The sequence below is a fragment of the Xyrauchen texanus genome, chromosome 26 (assembly GCF_025860055.1).
Source record: "Xyrauchen texanus isolate HMW12.3.18 chromosome 26, RBS_HiC_50CHRs, whole genome shotgun sequence".
NCBI classification, from domain to species: Eukaryota; Metazoa; Chordata; class Actinopteri; order Cypriniformes; family Catostomidae; genus Xyrauchen; species Xyrauchen texanus.
The window spans coordinates 26,737,958-26,756,676 of NC_068301.1; the positions used below are offsets into that span (position 1 = coordinate 26,737,958).

At 43.2% G+C, this 18,719-nt stretch overlaps 1 protein-coding gene across 1 annotated transcript in view; it reads left to right on the forward strand.

The window, feature by feature from the left end:
• LOC127619905 (N-terminal EF-hand calcium-binding protein 1-like) overlaps positions 1 to 18,719 on the forward strand; it is a 66,012-nt gene that overhangs the window by 12,739 nt on the left and 34,554 nt on the right. The window lies entirely within an intron of this gene.

The window sequence follows — 18,719 nt, forward strand, 5'->3', positions numbered from 1 at the left end:
TTTGAAGCAACCACATCATCTCGTTATTTCTATGATACTTCCGTCTCACGTGTCAGCTTGCGTGCTTGATTGGTCTCGAGACGCAGTCCAAAGTCCAACACTCTATCAGGTGAGCTACCGCACAAACTAATCTTGTTGGAATACAGGTGAAACTCGAAAAATTAGAATATCGTGCAAAAGTTCATTAATTTCAGTAATTCAACTTAAAAGGTGAAACTAATATATTATATAGACTCATTACAAGCAAGGTAAGATATTTCAAGCCTTTATTTGATATAATTTTGATGATTATGGCTTACAGCTTATGAAAACCCCAAATTCAGAATCTCAGAAAATTAGAATATTATATGAAATCAATAAAAAAAAAAGGATTTTAAATACAGAAATGTCGGCCCTCTGAAAAGTATAATCATGCATATGTACTCAGTACTTGGTTTGGGCCCCTTTTGCATTAATTACTGCCTCAATGCGGCGTGGCATGGATGCTATCAGCCTGTGGCACTGCTGAGGTGTTATGGAAGACCAAGATGCTTCAATAGCGGCCTTCAGCTCTTCTGCATTGTTTGGTCTCATGTCTCTCATCTTTCTCTTGGCAATGCCCCAAAGATTCTCTATGGGGTTCAGGTCAGGCGAGTTTGCTGGCCAATCAAGCACAGTAATACCATGGTCATTGAACCAGGTTTTGGTACTTTTGGCAGTGTGGGCAGGTGCCAAGTCCTGCTGGAAAATGAAGTCAGCATCTCCATAAAGCTTGTCTGCTGAAGGAAGCATGAAGTGCTCTAAAATGTCCCGGTAGACGGCTGCGTTGACTCTGGACTTAATAAAGCACAGTGGACCAACACCAGCCGATGACATGGCTCCCCAAACCAACACAGACTGTGGAAACTTCACACTGGACTTCAAGCATCTTGGATTGTGTGCCTCTCCATTCTTTCTCCAGACTCTGGGACCTTGGTTTCCAAATGAAATGCAAAATTTGCTCTCATCAGAAAAGAGGACTTTGGACCACTGAGCAACAGACCAGTTCTTTTTTTCTTTAGCCCAGGTAAGACGTTTGACATTTGAAGCCCATGTCCAGGACCCGTCTGTGTGTGGTGGCTCTTGATGCAGTAACTCCAGCCTCAGTCCACTCCTTTTGAAGCTCCCCCACACATTTGAATGGCCTTTTCCTGACAATCCTCTCCAGGCTACGGTCATCCCTGCTGCTTGTGCACCTTTTTCTTCCACACTTTTCCCTTCCACTTAACTTTCTATTAATGTGCTTTGATACAGCACTTTGAGAACATACAACTTCTTTTGCAATTACCTTTTGAGGCTTTCCCTCCTTGTGGAGGGTGTCAATGATGGTTTTCTGCACAACTGTCAGGTCAGCAGTCTTCCCCATGATTGTGAATTCAACTGAACCAGACTGAGAGACCATTTAAAGGCTCAGGAACCCTTTACAGGTGTTTAGCTGATTAGAGTGTGACACTTTGAGCCTACAATACTGAACCTTTTCACAATATTCTAATTTTCTGAGATTCTGAATTTGGGGTTTTCATAAGCTGTAAGCCATAATCATCAAAATTATATCAAATAAAGGCTTGAAATATCTTACTTTGCTTGTAATGAGTCTATATAATATATTAGTTTCACCTTTTAAGTTGAATTACTGAAATTAATGAACTTCTGCACGATATTATAATTTTTCGAGTTTCACCTGTATGTGTGAAAATGACAGTGGGTCTGTAATACAAGCGTTAAAATATTATAGTTTTTCAAATGTGTTTCTATATCATAATAAAGTCATAATCAGCAGTTGTAGTCATGATTTGTGTGAAAGTGAATAAAAAGCACAGTGTTCATTTCACCAGGAAACTGCAAAAAAAAAGTAAGTTTACAAAAATATTTTTTTATTCTATGGTTATATATTTGTTATATGATTTATCCAAAAAAAACATAATTCATGTTATTAACCATGCAAGAGTGGCTTAAAGGGATAGCTTACCAAAATATTTCAAATGTCATAATTTACTCACCCTCATTGTTGCAAACCCGTATGACTTTCCCTTTTCCGTGAAACACAAAAGATGTTAGACAGAATGTTAGCCTCAGTCACTATTCACATTCATCGCATCTTTTTCCACAAAATGAAAGTGAGTGGTCGCAGGAAGGTGTGGTTCTGGGGGCAGTGCCCCCATGTCAATAGGCCTGGCCCTCCCAGGGTCCCCCCTAAATTTGAGTAATAGTATGGTAAGTGTTATTCTCATTTTCCATCCTACTGAGAGTTCAGTGACCCCACATCATATCATAGATAGTCCAAACAAATTATATTTAAACAAAACATCAATGCATTATGAATGCATAATAATATTTGGCAGGGTAAAATTTAATTAAAGTCAAATATATATTAAATATTCTCATATGGTTTCTAAGAGATAGTCTAAAAAGTCAACACACTGTGCTAAAACGTCAACAGTGTCCAAGTGTTCAATGCAATTGCCTTGCATGTTCTGTCTAAAACACTTTTTAAAATAAATTTACACATTCTAATGATTGTAAATTGTATGCATAACTTACACTTTAATTTAATGAATAAGTGAATCGGACACTTCCGATGTTTTAGTGTTGTGGGTGGAATTGAAAGCCCATTGGTGCATTTCAATGTTTTATGCCTGTATGATATAGTCATATATTCTTTAACCTAATTGTGCTAATGAATTGTCAGCTCCAGAAAGTATAGGTGGGAGAAAACAAATGTCAAACAAATAACGAGCCAACAACATCTGGAGATAAGGTAAAAGTTCAGCATTAGTTTCGCATCTTTGGACCCGTCAGCTCCAGTTTCAGTTCTACTTCATGTGGATTATACGTGCTGCTGTAAATGTACTTGTAATGTAATACAAGTTACTTTTATAGCACAATTTCCCTAGTTATTATCACGAAACCTGATCTGGATTTGATTTTCTGCCTTATTGAATGCACCTGAGCCAAACTCAGAGATCGCTTTTATTTGGCAAGCATTCATTATAAACATTTTTTAATGTATACATCTGTTAGGTTTTATTTGCCTCTGGAACAACATACAGCATACACTTATGTTAATTATAATGAGGTATTTCTTTCCACTTTAATTGAACATTTTGCACTATACAATGCAGAAACAAGACAAAGACTGTGCAACAAGTTTGGCAAAATAAACAATGAAGTGACTCTGATGAAACAGCACGCAGGAACAGATGTAAAGAAACAGGTATGAAGAAACAGCAGCTAGTGTTACACAGGGTCACACCGCACCTGCAATGGCAAATGTATTATGAATACACTTAAAACATAAAATTGGAACCCTTATAAACAACCTTCAGTGAGAAAGGCTCTTGTACACTAAGCTCACCACATCAACCTAATAATACATACAGATTAATATTGGTACATTGGGTAAAGGTGGAATAATAAAAAGAAAACGTGCAACTAACCGGGAGAGAGAGAGAGAACAAAGCTTCAGACTTGAACCTGCTGCTTCTCTAGTAAACAAAAAATGCAAGAGAAGCACTAAATAGTTCACAGTCAGTAGTGTAGTCTAGGGCATATGCAGCCATATGCCGTATGCCCACCTATCTTTCTTATGATTTTGCGTATGGCCACCTTTTTAAAAAATAATTTAATGTTACCGCCAGAGCAATTAGTCTTTTGACTCGGAACTTTTTCAATCTACTAACGGGATGCCACAGCACCGTTGAGTGAATTGTGTATATATAAATATACAGATATTCTCTCTAAACGCACACGGAGCCATGGGAGCACAACTGATGTCACTGGCAAAACAGACAGTCCGACCAAACTGATCCACCAGTCAGAATGTTTGTTTCAGATGTAATTGGATATTTGCTAACCAATAATATTTTCCATTCTTATGTAGGCTACATATGGTAATACAAGATAACCTGCAAAGTGAACATTACTACACTTATACTTTACTATACTTACTACACATATTTGCTACAATTAGTGTATTAGTTATAATAATAAAGTATTAACAATTTTCATAGTATCCCAATAAAAGGAAGATTAATAACACTTAATTTAAATACACATTTAACATCAAGGTACCATTATTCTTGATAATCTACTCTAGACCATGCCAGCAAGAAACATCCTCTTTATGAACACTGGCCCACCAGTCACAAGGGAGATGCACATGTGTGCTCAATAACGGAGAATTGAGTTTGCTGTTGCTAATATTATTCTCTAATAAGAGGTGCACACCAATCATGCTCAATAAGAAATGTACAGACACTGACAGACATAATGATTAAAAAACACATTAAAGTCATCATATTGGTCACTTATAATTACGATGCATGCAACTTTTTTAACTCATTGTAATTGAGATATATACATGCATTTAAAAATGCACTTGTTACACTGGACATCAAAATATTTTAAAAGGAAATGATGACCATTTACAAGACTTGTACATGCTGATTACAGCCTACTGATTAAATGTTAGGGTGTAATGACTTATAAACAAATAGGTTCATGACAAATGTTTCAATATCTTTTAAAATTAAAATGTCAAATTTGTACCCAAATTTGGTCAATCTTTGTCTTTAAAATTGCATGTCCACAAATATTAAAACAGCAAATTTATTTATTTGTGTACAGGGGACATTTAAGGTATAATCAAGTTGCCCCCTACAAGCACACCCAGCCCCACCCGCCCCTGGTCGTAGTTAGACATTAGTGTTCCAGTGTGTCTATTGAATCAAGGCCCTTTCTAGAGCCCAGATTTGTGTTCTCTGTATATACTGATTAATGTCACATTTATCAAGTCAAGATTTAGAGGGAGTACAGATCGCTGAATGTTCCTCACTCTGGCTTACCCAGCAGCCACTATGTCCTGATGATGTCATACAGCTCTGTTAGTAACATCCATGAGGGCGAGGGTGCTTTCTCGAACACGAAGCACTCATGTCAAACTGATGCTCATCTTGCTTCTGGCTTGTCAGGCACATCAGTGGTCCATGTTGTGAGTGTGTGTGTTTGTGTGAGAGAGAAAGAGACATACGGTTTTAAAAGTTTGACTTCTCTTTATTTCAAGCCTCTTTGATGAAAATATAAGGGTATTAGAAATAATGGGAAAATGGCAAGGATTATTTTGTGAGAGGTGAAATAATAAACACACTTTTTTATATTTTCCGTAGACTTAGAAGTAACAAATACTGGCTTACCGAAGCAAGATGTATGATTTTTCTTCTTGAAAAAATGCATATGTATTATTTAGGAATATATCTTAGGAGATATCCATAATATTTATGTGTTGCATTAAATATCCTCTTTCCAGATTAATTTATGTTTAGCAACTATGTGTAGCATATGTGATGAGTAGATCTTTATCTCGCTTTCACCTCCTCGCCGAATAATTCCATGTCACTTAAGTCATCTTGGTTTCCATAGCAGCAGCTCTCCTGGCTGGTGCATGGTCGCTTTGTAGTAGGTGTTTGATGGGAATGTGCTTGTGATTTTATTTTCCATTCATTGTGTGGCTGGGGCAGATTTGGTTTTGATGTAGGATTTCAAAGAAAAATCACTATCCTGTACAAACAAAATGGTCGGCTTTTCCCTTTAACACAAGCATAATATTGTTTTTGGTCAAACAGTTATTTATCCTGACAGATAGTAATGATAAAGTGATAGTAAACCGAATACTTTTTCTCCAGAAAAATTCCACATAACCGGTTTTACTCTGATACAAGCCAAACTAAATATTGCCCACTTATCATGCGGAGCATTCACCTAATATTTTAAATGTTTACATTTACATTTATGCATTTGGCAGATGCTTTTATCCAAAGCGACTTACTACAGGGAAAATCCCCCCCGGAGCAACCTGGAGTTAAGTGACTTGCTCAAGGACACATTATAGGGCAAAACATAAGACATTTGTGTAGATTGGAGAGTTCGAACTTTATTAACATGTTGACTTGAGGGCCTTTATCAGGTTTAAAAGAATAAGTAGCAAGAAATATTATAAATACAAACTAAAACAAGAGTTTAAATTTGAAATCAATTATGTTTAGCTCCCTCCCCTGGCACCCGTTTTATCCCCTCTTTGAATGGCGCCCCGTGATACTTGTTTATACTTGTGTGAATTGACTATGAAAATGACTGAGTGTCTCATTATATTGAACAAGCTGACAGATAAAAGTTTTTACAGTATCAAATCACAGATCAGTTCATGGTTTGCCACAGTTCTTTGTTCACAGCCAGAGAGGGCATGATTAAAAAAAGACAATAACAACATGATTAAATTACATCTCATAAGTATCTTAACTCAAATGATAAAGAAAAAAAAAGATAACAGGAAAATAAAAAGAAAAATTTATGCCAATAATTTTTTTTATCTCGTCTGCTTTTCTGGATTGAATTCAACAACACTTAAATATACAACTTCTAGGCTCTGTTACATTGTTGTGGTGTCTCTAATGGAAATATACCCTGTAAGAACCTATCAATCAGGTTCAAACTATTACTTAACATGAAAATAAAACTAGAAAGGATCAGTAAGCTATAAAGAGATGTTCACCAAAAACCACGGCTGCTACTCTCATTTCCATCCGACTAATGGAACAAAGGTAATTCTTTCTGCGTCTGCAGCTGAAATCGAAAGAACAGGCAGAGGGATATATCTCATGAGACTCACCAGCAATTAGTCAACGGAGAAACTAAAAGAATAGATGAAAACTCACCTCTATAACTTTGAGCCTTGCTCAAAAAAATAAAATCTATTTAAGATTTACACATTTCAATTATGTAACAAATTTCCATTAAACTGATGGGAGAATGGACTAATATATTATTTGAAAGGAATTCTCATTACAGCCTTCTCTGGTTGTGACCAAATAATTGTGGTAAACCATGAATGGTTCTGTGATTTGATGGTAGATTGGGCACATTTATATACTGTAAAAACTGTCACCTTGTTTGACAGGATGGCACTCCTGACTATGTCATTTTCATAGTCATATAAAATATGTATCTTACTATTCCAGTACTTCTGACCAGAGGGACAAAAACTAGAGCATAGTAAGTCAACTTAATTACTATGGGGGGAGCCATCCCCCTTGTTGCAAGAAATACCAAAAAACATCCCCTTTGTAAACCCCCTTTGTTTCAGCACTGCTCTTCTTGTGGATGAATCTCATGATTTTAGCTTATTGCCTGTGTATGATCATGACTGGAGATATTCAGAGCCTGAGTCAGATCATTCGGTTTTCATGTTGATATTCTTTTATATAATTACACATTTAAAACTGAAATGTTACTTGGCTTGAAAACCCCACTATTATTTACACATTTCTTAGTAATTTTACACTTATAGCGCTTTTCTGACACTTAAAAAAACACTTATATAGTGTATATAGAGAACACGGGACTCAAATCACCTCAAACAGCACCAGTTACCAATATATTAGATTTTTCAAGCATTTTATCCATTAATGTTTGTATTGTACTACACTTATCAATTTAAGAGGTAATATTTGTGATATGGCTGATGCAAGTTCAATGAAAAAAACTTTATAAGTTTTATATTATACAGCCTCAGTTGATAATGCAAGTGAACAGTAATACTAGAATAGTATGTGTATTCAATGCACACAATAACACCATAAACTAAAAACATAAAACATACTTCTATATAAAATATACTTCAAAATAATATGCAATATAGAACAAAAGCACGCAGATCCAACGGCAACAAACTCAGTGTGGGTGCCCAACAAAATTGTTATCAGAAAAGAGAAATGTCAGCAGACCACGGATCCAAAATGAGAATTTAAAAAAAAAAGTTCTCACCTTAGATGACGTTTCAAGCCCATGGCTTGACACTGTATATAAAATGCATACACATACATAAATTCGAAGTGCAAATAAAGATGCATTTAAAAAAAAAAAAAAAAAAAAAAGTATAATAAAAAAGTATGAATAACAAAGTATCTACAAAAACAATCAAAATCCAGAAGGCTAAAAAACATCAGGTTAAGATACCAGCATAATACCATCAGGAGCGTTGACATTAAGTAAAGGTGAGAACCCAATCAATGGACAAATGAACGTCCTTGTACACGGACAACCTTACTGCAGACTATTTTTATTACAGCCAGACTATAAATTGCACAGAAAATAATAACTATTTTAAGTAATGATTTAGATAAATGTTAGGGAAATGAATAAATGTCAAAATCTACATTCTGGCCTTTAGGTGCTACAACCCCTGGCAAAAATTTAATCACCACACTTAAGAGGATGTTCACCCAGCTTTTTTACTTTGTAGCAAAAAAAAAAAAAAAATAAAAAATAAAAATAAAAATTAAAATTAAATGATATGATTGTTTAATAGCTGAACATTCTGGCTTCGTTAAACATCCCTCAAATAAATTAAATTACATTATTTTAATGAATGGCATATTTTTTTTTCAAGATTAAGTAGAGGAAAATATTATGAAATCACTCAATGTTGAGTAAAATTATGGAATCACCTTGTAATTTTTATTTCTAAAACAAATACCAGCACAAGTCTAAAAATGGAAATAAGTCTGCAGTTAAAAGTGTGCTTACAGACCTTAATGAGCTGTTGGACTTGGCTAATTGAAAGGAAACATGGCCCAAACAAGTTGCCAATTGATAAAAAAAAATGGAGAGGATTATAAAACTCCTTAATAATAATAATAATAATAATAATCCGGAAACAGGAGTCAATGTTTTTGTCAGATCTGTATGAAATTGGCTGATTGAAATGGGGTTTACGTATACTAAAGCCAAACAAAAACCAGCACTAACACCTAACAGTGGTGGCTCAGTGGTTGAGGCTCAGGGTTACTGACCAGAAGGTCAGGGGTTCAAGCCCCAGCACCACCAAGATGCCACTGTTGGGCCCTTGAGCAAGGCCCTTAACCCTATCTGCTCTAGGGGTGCTGTATCATGGCTGACCCTGCACTCTGACCCCAGCTTAGCTGGGATATGTGAAAACTAATACATTTCACTGTATATATGCAAAAAACTGTGTGTATAATGTGTGACCACAATAAAGGATTCTATTCTAACAGCCAAAGAGAAGCACTCATGGTAGTGTGGAAGATTGGATTATAGTGATGAATCACAAATCTGCATTTGCCAAGTCAGTGATGTTGGAATTTTTGTCTGGTGCCATTCTAAAGAAACATAAAAAGATGACTGTTTGAAGAAAACAATACAATTTCCCCCAGTCATTTATGATATATGGTTGCATGTCAGGTAAATGACCAGGGGAGATCAATGCACAGGTGTACATTGAAATTTTGGACACTTTTCTCATTCCATTGATAGAAAATAGGTTTGGTGATGAAGTCGGTTTCAAGATGATAATGCATCTTGCCACAGAGCAAAGAGTGTTACTGCTTTTCTTCAGGAAAGGCATATCAACTCAATGGCATGGCCAGCAAACAGTCCAGATCACAATCCGATTGAAATTTATGGTGTAAATTGAAAAAAATTGTTCCATGACAAGATCTGTCAACCGCTATTCTAGAAAGTTGGAACCAGCTCGATGGAGAATATTATAATGTTATATAATATTATTATGTTTTTCATTAGTGAAGTCCATGCCTCAAAGAATTCATGCCATCATAAAAGCCAGCGGAGGAGCAACAAAGTACAAATTGTGATTTTTTTTGTTGATAATTCCATAAATGTTTTACTCCACATTGAGCGATTCCATATGTTTTTCCTCTACTTGATCTGAAAAAAAAAGCCTTTTTTTCCAATGTAATTTAATGGGTTTATCGAAGCCAGAATGTTCAGCTATTAAAACAAAAATTGTGTGTAATATCTGCGATTTGTTTATTTGCTATGAAGTAAAAAAGCTGGGTGAACATCCTCCAATTGTGGCGATTCCATAATTTTTGCCAGGAGTTTTATAGTATCTAGAGTGTAAATCCAAAAGGTTTCAACAATTTGACCTACTTCTAAACAGGAATGCAACCAATGGAATAGTGAATTGAAAAAAGGACATTATTCCCTCCAAAAAGATCAAATTTGATAGGAATGCATCGGATTATGCCAATGGTAGTGTCTACCAGTGAAAAAAAAAAAAAACACCATCCAGCAATTCATTCGCTCGCAATTCAATTTGGATTCAGATTCTAGTACAGTGTCTCAGCCAACACGTTTTTTTAGATGCAAGGCATCAGTCAGATACTTCTCGCCCAAGAAGAAATGCAGGAGGGGCAAAAAGTGCCCACATGAAATCAATATGCCATACGCAGAATCACCCAGAGGAATTAAAAGTCATCAATCTCTTAAGTAGGTCCAGTTCAGAGGATTGTTAAACTGCTTTAAATTTGAAAAACTACATTCTTTTACACCAACTACTCTCTGCAAAGAATTTGATTCGTACATTGTCATGCAAAAATTCTTCTGCAATTTAAGAATTTCAGTGGGCGCACCATTGTGTACCATAAGTGCCCAGAGGACAATTAACATTTCTTCACATGGACTGTACAGTCCCAGGAAATTTTGGTAGAACTAACGGACGATAACACTTTCACTGTGCGACCTCGGAATCCATTGAGATGCAATTTCACATTTATTCCTCAAAATAGAAACTCTTCTCTGGACCCTTACAGTTGAATTGTGAAACTTGATGTCACATTGATATTGAAGTGGAAAAGACAATATAAATTGGCACACAATCTTACGGAGATGCAACGGGTCGATCTGGAATCCCTTCAGAATTACATGTCTGTAATTTTCCCAAAGTGCTGACAAAGGAGCAGCTGTGGTTATACTAAATCATCAGGTATACGAGTTAGAGATTCAGAAACAACTTACAAACACAACTTATGAGAATTTAAATAGTAATCCTGTGCTTCGATTTAAAACATCTGTACTCACATTAAAACATCTTTTTGAGTTGGATCAATGAACTAAAGTTTGATTATGTGTGTGCTGAACATCCTGTCACACCAGCCTTGTACACTTTGCCTAAAATTCACAAAACTTGGTGCATTCACAATTATTTTTATTTTCGGATCCGATTTTTATTTACAGGTTTCTGGAGATCATGGGTTCTAAAATGGCCCCTAGTTTTGCCTCTGTACACATTGTTGTTCAAGTAAACCCCAGTATAGTCAAGAATGTAACCCTCTCCTCCTGTGGAAATATTACATTGATGATTTTTTTTTTCATATGGAGTGGTACAGAGTCCCAGTTACTGGAATGTCTTGTTAAAGACAGCAGTAGTGCATTAATTTACTATGGAGTTCCATTGTGACAGAATTCATTTCCTAGACGCATATCAACGATACCGCGAATGGTCTTGAAACAAGTCTATACTGAAAACCCACTGAATGTAATAAGTTACTACATGGGTCTTCTTACCACCCTGTTCAACTGAAGCGCTCTTTACCCATTTCTCAATTTAGCCATATCCGGAGGATCTGTAGTAAATATGATGACTACCAGCATCAATCAGATATTCAGTCACATAGGTTTAGACAAAGAACCTACACTGAGGAGTGGATTCAATCTGCTGCAAATCATTTCAAAAACATGTCACAACAAGAATGTCTCAAATCTACCAGCCGTATGCAGGGTACACATTAACATACAAACAAGAACAGACCAAGGAACAAAGAAATACACACACACATTCTGTCACGTTTTGGACTCCTGTTAAGACTTTGAAAGTTCCTTTGTTTCAGTCTTCATGTCCTCCTTTTATTGTATCCCAGGTGTTCCCATTTATCTTGTTATCCTTTGTGTGTGTGTGTGTATATATATATATAAGTTTGCATTTTTTCTTGGTCTTCCGTTTGAATGTTTAGTCTCTTTGTGTACATTGAGGAATCACAACATTTTCTAGTGTTTATCTCTGGTGAATCATGTGACGTATATTGATTGCTTTTTCCGGGGTACATGAGGGCTGACCTTTGAATGATTTTTTTTTTGTTTGAAGGAGAGCCATGGGCTCGAAACGTTACCTTTTCTAATTTTGAAGCAGTGGTATGCAGACTATCCTCTCCTTTTTTAAATATGCAATAACAATTACTAGAAGTACATTTCAGAAGTTATACATATTATACTTGTCACAGTAACTTCACCAGACATAGATTCATCCCAGTCGGTTAACACATGAGTAATGTTCGATTCATAAAAGCATGACAAACAATATAAGCTTCAACAACCCTACCAGAAAACATATCCAAGCATTATAGCAGGTAAACTACTCCGCCAAACAGATAAATATCCATACAGATTGGAGTGATTCGGTCCTGAACGGTGTAAGTGTGACTGACTGAACGAGGTTTCTAGACAACTGGTTCATCTTTCCTGTGTTTACGGGCATGACGCAATGATTTACAACATAAGCCAGCGATTTCACGCCGTATCCAACCCGACAACTCAAAATCCAACTAGTTATTATAAGCTTACCGTAGTGAATCGGGATAAGGTAAGAACGTCTAGGTTACGTATGTAACCTCCGTTCCCCGATGGAGGGAACGAGACGTTGTGTCAGAGAAGCGACACTAGGGGTCTCTCGAGCGCCGATATTCACCTCTGAACTATGAAAAAAGGCCAATGAGAGTTGGCAACCAGTATTTGCATGTCCCGCCCCCGGACATACGGGTATTTAAGCGGCGCAAATACGGGAGTTCATTCAGGATTTTTCTGAGGAGCCGGAAATGGTCCTGCCACAACAGGGGCTCGGCTCAGCGATGTGGCAGGGGAGACACAATGTCTCGTTCCCTCCATCGGGGAACGGAGGTTACATACGTAACCTAGACGTTCCCCTTCTGTCGCTCTCTCCACGTTGTGTCAGAGAAGCGACACTAGGGGTCCACTTAAAAAGAGCCATGCGCTGAGCCGTGTACGTGATCCGCTGATACAGGAGCAAGCAGGTATTCCTACGTGCAGAACGACCAACTGTATCAGGCTGCACGTACCCTTCCCCAATGCCCCATTTAAGCCATCAGGATTCCTTATCGTTACCCTGGAGGGGGGAACAAGGTGACGGCCGCCAACATGGGAACGGGCCAGCCTGGCTGGGCCTCTTTTCTCTCCATGTTTCTCGCATAGAGCAACTAAGGCCGGGGCCCTTACACGCATTGAGAGAAGGGGGTCTTAGCCCTTATTAGGGCGGAGAAGACCCTGCGGAGGCCACACCTAACCGGGAGGGGAGGCAAATTTTGAGTGGCAAATACATTGTATGGCCTATACTTAGGTCTTATGCGGAACAGTAGTGCGGTGGTAGATCCAGCCTTGCAGAGGGGGGGAAACATACATCACGGCACCTGAGGCAGCTGTAACTGCCTAAGGAAAACACAGAGTCAACTCTCGTGAGGGGACAGAACCGTGGTTTTACACACAGGGGGAGTCCGAACAGGAGGCCTTACCTGTGGGGCACCTATACTAGTACAGGGTAGCTAGTGGTACCCGCAGTGGTTTGGGTCGGCGAGTTCCTCTGCAGAACTGCAACCCACGAGGGCTAGGGAGGAGTCAACCAGTGTCCCAAACCTGGGATCTCCTGGGAAAGAAGGCACACTGTTTCCCCTGGTCAGGGGGAAGGGCGCTGGGTGCAAGCAATTCACCCGGTCAGATCGTGGACGTGCCACCGAGTTCTACGGTCTCGGTACCTGAGAGAACACGGGACGATACTGACGTAACTCGGAGATTGTAGAATCTCGCAAAAGTGTTAGGTGTTGCCCAGCTCACTGCTCTACAAATGTCTGCTAGGGCAATGCCCCTAGCCAGTGCCCATGAGGATGCAACACTCCTGGTGGAGTGGGCTCAGACCCGCAAAGGGGGGGGGGGGCACGGCCTGGGTGTGATAAGCCAGGGAAATGGCGTCGACAACCCAGTGGGCGAGTCTCTGCTTGGAGACAGCATTCCCTTTCTGCTGTTCCCCAAAGCAGACGAAGAGCTGCTCAGAGCGTCTGGTGCTGTGTGCGGTTCAGGTAAATACGTAAGGCACGTACTGGACACAGCAGTGAAAGGGCTGGGTCTGCCTCCTCCCGGGGCAGCGCTTGCAGGTTCACCACCTGATCCCTGAAGGGTGTGGTAGGAACCTTGGGCACGTAGCCCGGTCGCGGTCTTAGGATCACGAAAGTGTCTGCCGGACTGAACTCCAGGCAAGCGTCGCTAACAGTATGCATGCAGATCCCCGACCCTCTTGATGGAAGCGAACGCGATCAGCAGGGCGGTCTTGAGAGAGAGGGCCCTGAGTCCAACTGAGTCAAGCGGCTCGAAGGGGGGTCTCTGGAGTCCCATAAGGACGACCGAGAGATCCCAGGAGGGAAACCGGTTGGGCCGGGAGGGAGTCAGCCTCCGGGCACCTTTTAGGAACCTGACGATTAAGTCGTGCTTACCAAGAGACTTGCCGCCTACCAGTAACGTGGTGGGCCGCGAGAAGGCAACATACACCTTGAGGGTGGAGGGGACAGCCTCCTCTCCAGCCTCTCCTGAAGAAACACGAGCACTGACCTAACTGCGCACTTCTGCGGGTCTTCGGCTCGGGAAGAACACCAGTCCGTGAACAGACGCCACTTCAGGGCGTAAAGATGCCTGGTCGAAGGGGCTCTGGCTTGGTTAATAGTGTCTATGACGGCCGAAGGTAGGCCGGCTAGATCCTCCGCGTCCCGTCCAGGAACCAGACGTGGAGATTCCAGAGGTCTGGATGTGGATGCCAGAGCGTGCCCAGTCCCTGAGAAAGAAGGTCCATCCTCAGGGGAATTCGCCAGGGAGGGGCTGTCATGAGGAGCGCGAGATCCGAAAACCACGTCCGGTTGGGCCAGTAGGGGGCCACCAGAGTGACTTGCTCCTTGTCCTCCCTGACCTTGCATAGCACCTGTGCAAGAAGGCTCACTGGGGGAAAAGCGTACTTGCGCAGCCCCGTGGGCCAGCTGTGCGCCAGAGCATCTGTCCCAAGGGGAGCCTCTGTGAGGGCATACCAGAGCGGACAGTGGGAGGTTTCCTGGGAGGCAAACAGGTCTACCTGGGCCTTGCCGAACCTATCCCAAATCAGCTGGACCGATTGGGGTGGAGCCTCCACTCCCGCCGGGCAAGTTTTGTCTTGACAGCGCTCCGCTATCACATTGAGGTTGCCGGGATGTGAGTGGCGCGCAGTGACTCCAGTCGCTGCTGACTCCAAAGGAGGAGACGACGGGCGAGCTGTGACATGTGGAGGGAGCGTACTCTGCCTTGGCGGTTTATGTAGGCCACCACCGTGGTGCTGTCTGTCCTGACTAGGACGTGCTTGCCACGAATGAACGGAAGAAATTTCTTCAGGGCAAGAAAAACGGCCAGCAGCTCTAGGCAGTTGATGTGCCAGCGCAGCGGGCCTCAGTTCCACCGGCCTGCGGCTGCGCGCCCGTTGCACACGACGCCCCAACCCAATTTGGAGGCGTCGGTTGTAACCAAAACACGACAGGACACCTGCTGCAAGGGTACTCCTGCCCGTAGAAAGCAGAGGTCTGTCCAGGGTTTGAAGGTTTGGCGGCAGGCAGGGGTAACTTCCACGCCATGTGTGCCGTGGTGCCATGCTCGTCTCAGGACTCGAGTCTGGAGCCAATGCTGAAGTGGTCTCATATGCATCAACCCCAGTGGCTGCCGCCGCGGAGGATGCCATATGCCCCAGGAGCCGTTGGAAACGTTTCAAAGGGACCACGGTGCCTGGTTCGAAGAAGCGAGGCATTCCAGCACTGACTGAGCACGCCGTTGGAGAGACGTGCTGTCATTGAGACTGAGTCTAACTCCAAACCGAGAAAAGAGATGCTCTGGACCGAGGTGAGCTTGCTCTTTTCCCAGTTGACCTGAAACCCTAAACGGCCGAGGTGCTCGAGCACCTGGTCTCTGTGTGCGCATAGTAATTCCTGCGAGGAGGCCAAAATGAGCCAGTCGTCGAGGTAATTGAGTATGCGTATGCCCGCTCCTCGTAGCGGGGCAAGAGCCGCCTCTGCAACCTTCGTGAAGACGCGAGGGGACAGAGACAGGCCGAAGGGAAGGACCTTGTACTGATATGCCTGGCCATCGAACGCGAACCGTAGAACGGGTCGATGTCGAGGGCGAATTGAGACGTGGAAGTACGCGTCCTTCAGGTCTACCGCTGCGAACCAATCTAGATGCCGGACGCCAGATAAAATTTGTTTCTGGGTGAGCATTTTGAACGGGAGTTTGGACAAGGTCCGATTGAAAACTGGCAGGTCCAAGATCGGTCGTATGCCGCCGCCTTTCTTGGGTACAATGAAGTAAGGGCTGTAGAAACCCTTCTTCGTTTCGGTCGGAGGGACAGGCTCTATCGCGTCCTTGATTAGAAGGGAGGCAATTTCCTCGTGCAGGGAGTGGGCATGTTCGCCGTGCACTGCGGAGGAACAAACGCCCATGAAGGGGGCGGAGACCTGGCAAACTGAATTGCGTAACCGAGTCGAATGGTCCGGTGCAGCCACCGTGACGAGCTGGGCAGTGAAAGCCATGCCTCTAAGCTCCGTGCTAGGGGCACCAAGGGGACGAGTATTTTGGATGTACCTGGCGGGGCTTCACAGCGGTGCGGAACAGGTAACGCGGCGTCGGGATACGCTGTGGCGTACCGAGGCTCTGGTGCTGAGAATAAACTCAAAGCACTTACCTTGTTCCGCGCACCCGACAGGGGGTAGGTTCGTGACTGAGGGGGAGGTCTGATGCTGGTGTCCTCTGAACTCGTCTGAACCGGCCGGGGAACAGTCGTGGGGCTGAGGGCGGGAGCACTGCATCCTGGGCGCAGAGACTGTTGAGGCCTGAAAGCACAGTGCCGTGAGAACGGCATTTGCGGGCCATGTGACCCAGAGGTAACAGAAATAGCTCTTTTATTGAGAATTTGGGTAGCAAATGAAAAAACAAAAGATTCTCCTCCCGGCCCTCCACCGGGGGACGGAGTGGTCTTACCACCTCCGGAGCTAACTTCTTGTCCTCTGGGTCCGCTGTCTCAAGGGACGCTTGGGAGCCTTCCGGGTCCTCGAAGGGGTCCGTGAGGCAGGGGGCGTACGCTTCCTGCGGTTTGCTCGACGCCGGGGCTGAGAGCTGGGCCCAGGTTGGGGCGGAGCAGAAGGTCTTCTGGCTGCGGGAGGACGCCCTCGGCAAGCAGGTGGGGCCTGGGCCGTGGCGGCAAGCTTGCGGCGCGGCATGATGTGCGAAATGGCCTCTGTCTGCTTCTTCACCAGGGAGAACTGCTGGGCAAAGTCCTCAACGGTGTCGCCGAAGAGGCCGAACTGCGAGACAGGGGCGTTGAGGAAGCGAGTCTTGTCAGCTTCACGCATCTCAACCAAGTCCAGCCATTGCTGACGTTCCTGGACCACCAGAGTGGCCATCGCCTGCCCGAGTGCCTGCGCTGTGACCTTCGTCGCTCTCAGGGCGAGGTGGGTCGCTGAGTGCAGTTCCTGCAGCATGTCGGGATCAGGGCCACCCCCGTGCATGTTGCGAAGTGCCTTGGCTTGGTGGACCAGCAGGAGAGCCATGGCATGCAGGGCGGAAGCGGCGCGTCCAGTAGCGCTGTAGGCCTTCGCGGTGAGCGAGGATGTTGCTCTACAGGACCGGGAAGGGAGTACAGAACGGCCCCACCAGGTGGTAGTGCTTCCGGGACATAAGTGGAGCGCAACAGCTCTATCCACCTGGGGGATCTCCGTGTACCCGTGGCGCGCTCCGCCGTCGAGGGTGGCGAGGGCGGATGAGCAGGTGGCGGTGCGACGAGTGGAGAGGGGTGCTCTCCACAAAGACGTCAGCTCATCATGCACCTCCGGGAAGAAAGGAACCGGGGGGGGGGGGTTGGGGGCGAGGCTGTGAGGCGAGTCGCCGCCACCTCGAGCGGGGACGGGAGTCAACGAGCGTGCCGGGGCGCGGGTGGTCCGAGGGGGCGTACCCGGCGGAGCTGCACCCGCTGCCATCCCTGAATCGCCTCCATCACCAGCCGCATCGTCCACAATCCCGTGGGAAGAAGGAGCGACGCGGGGGCGGCTGGAGTGGCCTGCTTACGGTTGTAAGCAAGGCCAACTGTCGATGCGCTCAGGGGCAGGAAGTGCACAGCCGTGCAAACAGGATAAAGCCGCTGTTGTGCGCCGTAGAATCCAACAGCATGCAGCAGAGGATAGCAGGAACTCGGTGTGTAAAACGCAGCAGTCTGCAAACACGACCATCGGCTCTGAAGAAATTTTCTGAATGAACTCCCGTATTTGCGCCTCTTAAATACCCGTATGTCCGGGGGCGGGACATGCAAATACTGGTTGCCAACTCTCATTGGCCTTTTTTCATAGTTCAGAGGTGAATATCGGCGCTCAAGAGAGACCCCTAGTGTCGCTTCTCTGACACAACGTGGAGAGAGCGACAGAAGGGGAACATTGTTTATATACACAAATCAATAATGGCGATGTTAATTTTTAACCAAAATTTTTACATACTGCAGCTCTAAATCGCTATATTAAACAAGAAGCCACATTTTTTTGGAGCATAGGGGGCTGCGATCCCCATGTCTTTTATGAGTACAATTTTTATTACAACACAGGAAAAAAAACCAATACACAAAATCAACTTTTAACACCCACTACTACCCCTCCTCCTACCCATCCCCATGTCTAGTGGGCTTACACACTTTTGCTACACTATGATCAAGGACTGAGTCCATCAATAGATTAAAGTCTCCTCCCAATATTATATCATGAGTGGTGCCAACGGTTTGC